This window comes from Neofelis nebulosa, chromosome 6 (genome assembly GCF_028018385.1).
Source record: "Neofelis nebulosa isolate mNeoNeb1 chromosome 6, mNeoNeb1.pri, whole genome shotgun sequence".
Classification (NCBI taxonomy): Eukaryota; Metazoa; Chordata; class Mammalia; order Carnivora; family Felidae; genus Neofelis; species Neofelis nebulosa.
The window spans coordinates 137,109,082-137,117,823 of record NC_080787.1 but is presented as its reverse complement, the minus strand read 5'-3'; positions in this window follow the sequence as shown (position 1 = coordinate 137,117,823).

Here is an 8,742-nt window from a genome sequence, read left to right as displayed (position 1 = left end):
ATGAGAAGTGGCTATTTGCGGTTCTGGCCCCTTAGACATTGTTACCTCTTCTTGTCTGTAGGTCTTATCAGGAAGTAGAGCTGGAATGATGGGCTAAGAATTGTTCATCAATAGCCTCTATTCCTTAAATATTAAGCTAAATATATAGAGATCAACATGGTACAAGTGTTTAAAATGTCAAGGTATCATGTGAATGTCAACAAAATTGTGCCACATGGAACCACGACAGCATTTTGGTCCATTTTTCATAGTCTGTTTTTCTCTTGACCATCCAGTTAATTCCATGACCCATAATCACAAACATGGTTAGAAGCGATGTTTCGCGGCAGAAATGTAGACAATACATTTGTTCCCTGTGGCATTACAAAAAGTGTGACCTATTTGGAAACATAATAATGATGACCTTTAGGTAAGGATATTTATTTTCAATTCTGGTGGCTCTATTAAAAGTAATCTTCAAGCACAGAATTAAAAAGGACAAACCTAGTAATGGGCCCGACTTCCCCCTCTCCCCTCCCTCTTTCACCTACCAGTAGGGTGAGAAATGTCAAAGTCAATCGTAGGGGCTTGAAATCCACAGGGAGAATGTGAATTTCTGTTCTGCAGAAACTGAGCAGAACCCAGGGTGCAGCCCAGCCTCTTTGCCAGGCAGGCTGCCTGATAACCAGCTCTTCATGAGTATCAATTTGGAGGCATCTAAACTCGCAGCTTCTAGTTAACTTTATAAATGCTGTGCAGAAGGAGAATCAGTATTTGGGCACCTTGAAATGCTAGGTGCTCATTTTATTTAAAATAAATCACATCCTAAGCAGTTTTTTAATCGTCTATGTGAAAATTGGGTTAAATCAATTTAGGAAAGCCTATGGACATGTTATTTGGCCAACGCCAAGAGCCCCTATCAGTCCACATATTCACTAGTCCTGATTTTCAAGCCTGGTTTGACAAACAAGTAATTTTTAAATATTTTTATATTGTATTTATCTATTTGATTCAAAAAAATTTTTTTTATTTATTTTTGAGGCAGGGGAGGGGCAGAGAGACAGGGAGAGAGAGAGAATCCCAAGCAGGCTCTGCACGGTCAGAGCCCGACTCTGGGGGCTCAAACTCACAAACCCTGAGATCATGACCTGAGCCGAAATCAGGAGTTGAACGCTTAACCAACGGAGCCACACGGGTGCCCCGATATTTTTATATTTTAGAGTTATGAGAGGAGGGCAAGATATATGATCATAACATTAGCAAGTATTTTCATTCTTTCTCCATAATTTCCTTATAATGAATGACATATCTGTTTCCCACAAGGACTGAAGAAGCCCTGTTTCCTTCTTCTTGATGTACATGGGCTAAAAATTGCCTGGATACATTCACGTTTCAGAGGGAAACAGGTCACGGGAGAACACTCTTAAAGAACATGATTAATGTTTTAATAGCAACCCAAGTGGACATAGCTGGGCTGGCACTGAGCCCTCCGAGGCCTTCCTTAATCACCTGAGCACTGCCTTCTCTTTCACATGACTTGGGCAAGGTTCCCTATCACCTTGACCGCTAGAGAAGTTGTCACAAGTAACTTGCCCCTAACAGAGTCACGTGTGGGGGGCCCAGGATGCGAGCCCCTAACACTAGGCCCGTGCCCTGAAATACCACGAGACCCTACCTCCTAAACAGCTTTGCTCAGAAATGAACAACTTTACAAAAGGACGTTTTGAGAGAGAAAGAGCAGAAACAAATGCAGGTGTTTTGAAAGAACTACCTGGCCAGGTGCAGGGAGCCTGAAAACCACCTTGAGTGAAAAACGCACCTACTGTTCCCTACCGGACACAGCTGTGAGGAAAGTGCTGGGGAGAAATGAGACCAGAACAGTGTGAAGACATTCATCTGCTCGCCGGATCCTTTTTTAAAAACGTACTTTGAGGGTTTATTGCATGCCAGTCACTGTGCCAACCGCTTGGGAAACACAGGTGAATAAACGGCACCTTGCTTTCACATAGCTGAGAGGCTAGTGAGCGGAGATGTAAATGAACACAGTCATCACATAATACTAAACGCTGAAATAAAGCACACGGGCAGAGGACCTGGGCAGGGTACAGCAAAGGACGTGACGTGTGAACCAGGGCTTGAAGGAAAGAGGAATTTTCCAGATACAGATAAGGAAACGGCAGGGAGAGAGAAAAGATCGGGCGTTGGGATCATGATTATGACGTGTGTGTTTATTCACTAGCGAAAGGTTTTAAAGGTCAAGCTCGAGGTTTGAGGCTACACCACATCACGCCGGATTTTTTTTTTTTTTTTTTTAGCAGGGTCATAGGTCTGCGTTAGGTCTGTGTTTGGGGAAGGGCTCCCACAGCAGGTGCAGTGAACGGCAGAAGGTTGCAGACCCTCGGAGGTGGGTCAGCATTTCAGGAGACATAGGCATCATCTAGGGAGTCACAGCTGAAGCCTGAATTAAGTCAGGGTACAGGGTCCTGAAAGCTTATTCCGAGCATCCTAATTTGCATCACGATTTCCTAACCGAGTACAGTCCTGCAGAGCTGTATGGTAGAAAGAAAAAAAAAAATTGCCAAAGTAAGAGGTGTAAGCTGACATGCTTGCGTGTTTTTAGATCCCAGATACAGTTTCTCAGTGCTGTTCCGAGAAGCATGCATTCCTTCTTTCCTTTATACTGTACTTTTCTGAGCTCAAGCTCTCATCTGCAAAATGATGGTAATCACAGCATCTTCCTGATGAGAAGGCAACGGCATAATGCCTTCAGGGGCTAAAGCGCTTAGCACTGTGGAAGGCACACCTCAGCCACTCAATAAATGTCAGCTGTGGTTGTGTTACCTGCACATTTACTGTGTATGTGTGTCTGCGTGGTGGGAGTGAGTATCGTGGTATGCGTGTGCACATGCACATGTGTGTGCTGGGCTTCCAGAATGTCTTGTTCTTAACTCCATTGCATTCCTTATTTTCAAAATTTTTCTACAGCATCTTTTATTGGACCATTTCTACTAGCCAAGCCACTTAACGGATGAAATCTTGACTTCCTGCAGGATCAAATTTAAAAAATAAAGAACAGCTACAAAAAAGGGGAGAATGCCATATTCCAACGGCACTGAAGAATCATTTTGCCTTTAACTTGGATCCTCCTTTGTCCGTGGACCTGATTGCTGATGTTGAATGTACATTCTTGCCATCATCCTTGAAAAAATTTGTATAGGTGTAAATGCTTTCTCTGTTTAGGGGAAATAATCCCAATCAACTGCCCCACGAAGAAAAAGAATCTAACAGTCAAAGGGAACTGGAAAAGACACAATGACTTTCAATCCTCGATGGGGAAGTTTTATGACAACACCAAACTTTTATTCGCTATTTTTCTAAGGTTTTCTTAGAAGCAATAGTGAAGTTACTCTGCTGTTCAATTCCTTTATCAAAATATCTCCATCTTCAGTTCGAAATGAGGGGAATGAATGATAAGCATCTTATATGTTAATCCTACCTCCCTTGAGCATCTTATTTCATTAAAAGGGTTTATTGAACTCTGAATAGACCAGCAGTTGAACAGGTACATTGAGTATGCTATTAACAACAGCTTTTCCAGGGGGCGCCTGGGTGGCTCAGTCAGTTAAGCGTCAGACTTTGACTCAGCTTGTGATCTCATGGTTTGTGAGTTCAAGCCCTGAGTTGGGCTCTGTGCTGACCACTCGGAGCCTGGATTCTGCTTTAGATTCGGTCTCCCTTTCTCTGCCCCTCTCCCACTGGTGCCGTGTGCGCGTGTGTGTGTGTGTGTCAAACACATGTTTAGCATATGTCACTTTTTAGCACTGGTTCATTTCCCATTAAGGCTGCCTCGAGTCATGGAGAGAGAGAGGGAGTTCTGGTGTCAGGAAGGTCCAGGTTCAAATGGTAGCTTTGCTTCTTGGGAGGTGTTTGATCCTGGACAAATGACTTCCCCATTATTCGCATCGTGAAATGTAGCAATACTACCTAGGTAAGCTACTTTTCGGAGGTTCCCATCTATCACATCTAAACCATCTATCACATTACCTGGTACGGTAGAAGTTCTGTCATTGTAGCCATAAATGACCCACAATCCCGTCAAGGTTTCACGTGGTAGAGAAGGACTGTCTCTTCAGAAGTTCACATAGCTCATGGATTGTGTTTATGGTGGACGCACAAGGTGTCGTCCAACTACCTTAATTTACTGCGGTTCTTGATTACACACCAAACAAGTATTTAGAGACATTCCTTCCTACGACTTCAGAAGGTAGGCATCCAGTAACAGCCTCAGCTGTACCACTTGGGTCCTGCCGGGTGTCATGCAGAAATGAGAAACAGAGGTAATACAGAGATCGACTCAGCGGAAGGGAGGTGCTACTAGAAGAAATGGAAAACTGTGGCCGTCTTTCAGGGTTCAAACAACATAAAAATACGCAACCACAACATTCATAGCAACGAACATGCTACTTGCCTTATTTAGGCAACAGACGGGGATCCACTCTACCCTAGTAGCAGCACTCTTAGGAAGGCACCAGGCACTTTTAATCACGATGCCAACATTTCTTTAGTGAAAGGCACTTGACTCTGGAAATGATTCTTCCAGGCAGGAAAAACAATCCATGTGTGATTGGAACCTTCACACAGAAGGGCCGGTGTTTCCCACCCCCCAGCCAATTTCTGTTTTGGTTTATGCTTCGATCGAACAGCTCAAGTTCGGTGATCCCTTCTGAGTGGTGTTTGGGCCGGCCAGCACATTTCCTATAAAAGCCTGCTTACAAAAAACCGGAAGTCATAGACTCCCTCCACCCACCCCCTCCCGCCACAAATCAAAGAATAAAATAAATACAACTACATAATAAACCAACCATCAGCTTCGTTCAGGGGAGCTCGGAAGGGGAGAAAGAAAGGATAGTTTAATAAAGACCTTTAGTTCAGGGCAGGGGACCAGGCTTCCCCCTAGCCGGGCTCTGGGTTTTCTGAACGCTTACTCCAAATAAACAAGAAACGTCTAATCTTCCCGTGGAGTGAACATGCCCAGCAAGCAACAAGAGCACACAGAGATGAAGACATTCTTCGGGCTACCTCCCTTATACACGCTCTTAGGTCTATAATCCGCAAATCAAACACTTCTTTCTCATGTCTGCCTCCCCGGGCAGCCGTAAAGACAGCAGACAGAGCCCCGGGACTCCTTCCAAGGTCACTGTGGGACACTGGGTGAGGCCGGCCTCACAGAGAATCTAAACCATCCTGAGTGGACTATGTCAATGGACTTTCCCTGGTCTGCGTCGCCTGAGTACCCCCTGCCGATACCAACAAGTCGAATTCCTGAAATCGAGCCGCTGCTTCCCAGATGGTAGCTGAAACTGGAATACATAACTCCCATTTACCACGGCTTTGCCTCACAAAGGAGCAAGCATCCCCTTGCTCTCATCCCCTTGCATCTCCTCTATGGCCGAAGGGGGTCTGAGGGTGAGACAGGGAGAAACGTTCTTATCTTTGGAATCCAACATCGCCCACGGCCTCAAACACTGTTCTTTCTTCATAGCTTTTGCCCGCTGAGCAGGAAGGTTAGAACCACCCCCAGGCTCCTCTCTGTTAATTTCCAGGCAGTCACTTTAAAGAGGTCTCATCTTAATTAACTCAAAACCCCTTCATCAAGGTAGTTGTCCTTGACCGAGCCAGCCCAAAGCGGATGCCGTAGGCTGCCTAGGCCTTTCCTGGAAACTGTGTCTTAAAAGGAAGCCTCTTAGAGGTACAGAGGACTGCCCTTTTGTCTCTCAAATTGAGTTATTATTTCAGCGCTGAGCAGAGTGATTGCACAAAGCGGTAGGGATCGCACAGACAACATGCCGTTTGGAAAAAGTTGGACAGCCTTTAAAAGTGTTACTTGAAGAAGAAGAAACGTTGGAGGCCAATATTTAAACAGCCCTTGGGTTTCCACATGATCTGTGGTTCTTCAGCATCCTACGAATTATTTGCATTTCATAAATGAAGAGCTTGAGGAGGCCAACTAAACCTGCTTCTGTGTCAGCAGTGCTGGGTTGGAAATATGTCCTTTGCCACCGTGAGAAGACTAGTGACCGTCACTTGAATCTGGTGGCAGGCTCAGCGAGACTCCGTTCCACCCTGGGGCTGCCTGCTTAAGCAAGGCTTCCTTGCCCTCCTGTCCTTAGCCACCCCTCTGCCCCGCCCCCACCCCACAGAACAGGTTTTCTGAGAAATCTGATACCCAATCCAAGGGAGCATCCCCATGGGAAAAAATCAAGGCTTCCGATGCCACGATTCGAGCCACGGGGATACAAAGCCAGTCAATAATTTCCAGCGGCTGTGTAGACATGTGACGTCAAAATGGTAGTTTAAAACTGGCCACCTTGAGAGTATTTACACAATGGAAATCGGTAGACACTATGAATTAGAGCCTGTCTTTTACCCCCGAAGCCAGATGTTTGCAACACACCATGGACAGAAAGCTATTCAACAAGACAAAGCCAAAGAGAGTGATCCGTCAGCCTCAGACGGTGCCACGGCTGCTTGAGGGAAAACCAGAAAGTTCCTTTACAACACAACAGACAAAAGAGATAGAGTTGACCAGCTCAGCCCACTTTTTATTCTTGGCCTCACGTGCATTTAGGCTTTCTTGCTAGCCATCCGGCTACCTATCTATCTATCTTCACATAAACCACTGATGAATACACTGTCTTGCAAACATTTGAAATAACGCCATGCAGTAGTATAAGGTGTAAAAAGCAAAAGATCCTCCTCAACCACCCTGCCTCACTTACACTGTTCTGAAGATGAGTATTCATTAGTTTTATGTACCTTTTCTATTTTTTTAAATGTTTATTTTTGAGGGAGAGAGAGAGAGAGAGAGAGAGAGCAAGCGGCGGGGGGGGGGGGGGGGAGAGGGGGGAGAGAGAGAGAGAGAGAGAGAATTTGAAGCAGGTTCCGGACTCTGATTTTTTTACACACATACACGTATATATGAATGTAAACGTATTTTCACACACACACATATGTATACACTATACGTATGTATTTATATAAACTTGTCCGCATTTTGTATTTTCACAAAATCTAGTCTGGTGAAGGCATTCAAAGCCCCTGTTCCAATCGCAGGTTACCAGACCTCTGCCCAATAACCGAAGCTCATCCTCAGTGGGGCTGAGATGTCTTCTCCTCACTGAACCCTTACTCTACTGCCATTAATTCTTTAGAACGTGCTTCAAAAATTTGTATAGTGACAAATACAGACCAGTATTTTTGGTCACACCCAACAACGTCTACCGTACTGCTGTTGATAAACCTCTTCATCTTTCCAAATGTAAATTAGAAACAAATAACCTGAAAATAATGATAGGCACCTGGGTGGCTCAGCTGCTTAAGGGTCTGACTCTTGATTTTAGCTCACGTCATAATCTCACGGTTCGTGGAATCGAGCCCTGTGTCGGGCTCCTCGTGGAGCCTGCTTGGGATTCTCTTTCTCCCTCTCTCTCCGCCCCTCCCTTGCTCATGCTCTCTCTCTCAAAATAAATAAATCCTTTTCTAAAAAAAAAAAAAGAGAAAATATAAGGATAGAGATGATAGATTTAATAAATAAAAATTATTTTGAAATATTTGAGGCTGAGTTTATATAAATAGCTCATAAAGTTGGTTTTGTTTATTGATGTTTCAGGAAAACAACTGTATATTTGAAATGTCAATTATGTTATTGAAAAATATAATTACCTGGATTAAAATAGGATTATTATCTCACATGACACAGCTCATGGAAAGGCCTTTAAAAACTGTAATGTGCACTACAAACAGTAGCTATTGATGTCACGCATAAAAAGAGACATTTGTTCTCTCTTCTTTGCATAAAAATTTTATTAAATGGGCTATATATCAAGCACATATTCCTTATGCTTTGACACATGTTTCACATGATTTTCTCCACGTAAATGTTTATTCCTAACTCACTGAGCAATTGTTATGCATTATGCATAAGCCTCCAATTTTCAATATTCAGATAATTTAGAATTTCTATATATAATTTAAATCCTCTGCATGTAAATGACTATCAACATATCTCAGTTAAATACTGCTAATTCTCAGGTTACTGGATGGCAAGGAATTGGCGTGGCAAGAACAATCCAGAATGACTGATAATGCCCAGCACATAGGGACTTTGCAGGATATGCCATGTTTTTCCATTATGAATCTGAATAATCAAGATTATGCTAAGACTGATAATTTCCCTAGTGGCCATGTGAAGTCCCTGGCAGGCACATATCTTCATTTCCTTTAGGCTCTTCTGTGTTTGGCATAATACAACCCACTAAACACAATTAAATGAATACCTGCAAAGGTAAGGAAAACGATAACCAAACCATTAAATACACTGCAGTCCATTCGAACACGTAGGTACGCTTGACATTTCTTTTATTCAGAGGCTGCTTCCTAAATGTCTAAATGACCATTGAGCATTTGTCACACATCAGCATGTTGCTAGTGGCATCCACATTTAATGTCAAAATAGCCACTTCTTAATCTTCAAACAGTGTGGCAGGTGTAGCTGCAAATCTCATAGCCTTAGGAGGTTGAAGCAAGCGTTGATTTGGTAGACTGAAGTTTACGCCTTTTCTCCTTTCAACTAAGCTCACTCTTTTGGTAGCAGGCACTTAGGGGATTCCCAAAATATTTGCAAACATTTCTGTCAGATAGCATCACCGTCACCATATGATTTAAACAAGCATGTATTCATCACACTTAAACCAGATGTCATCT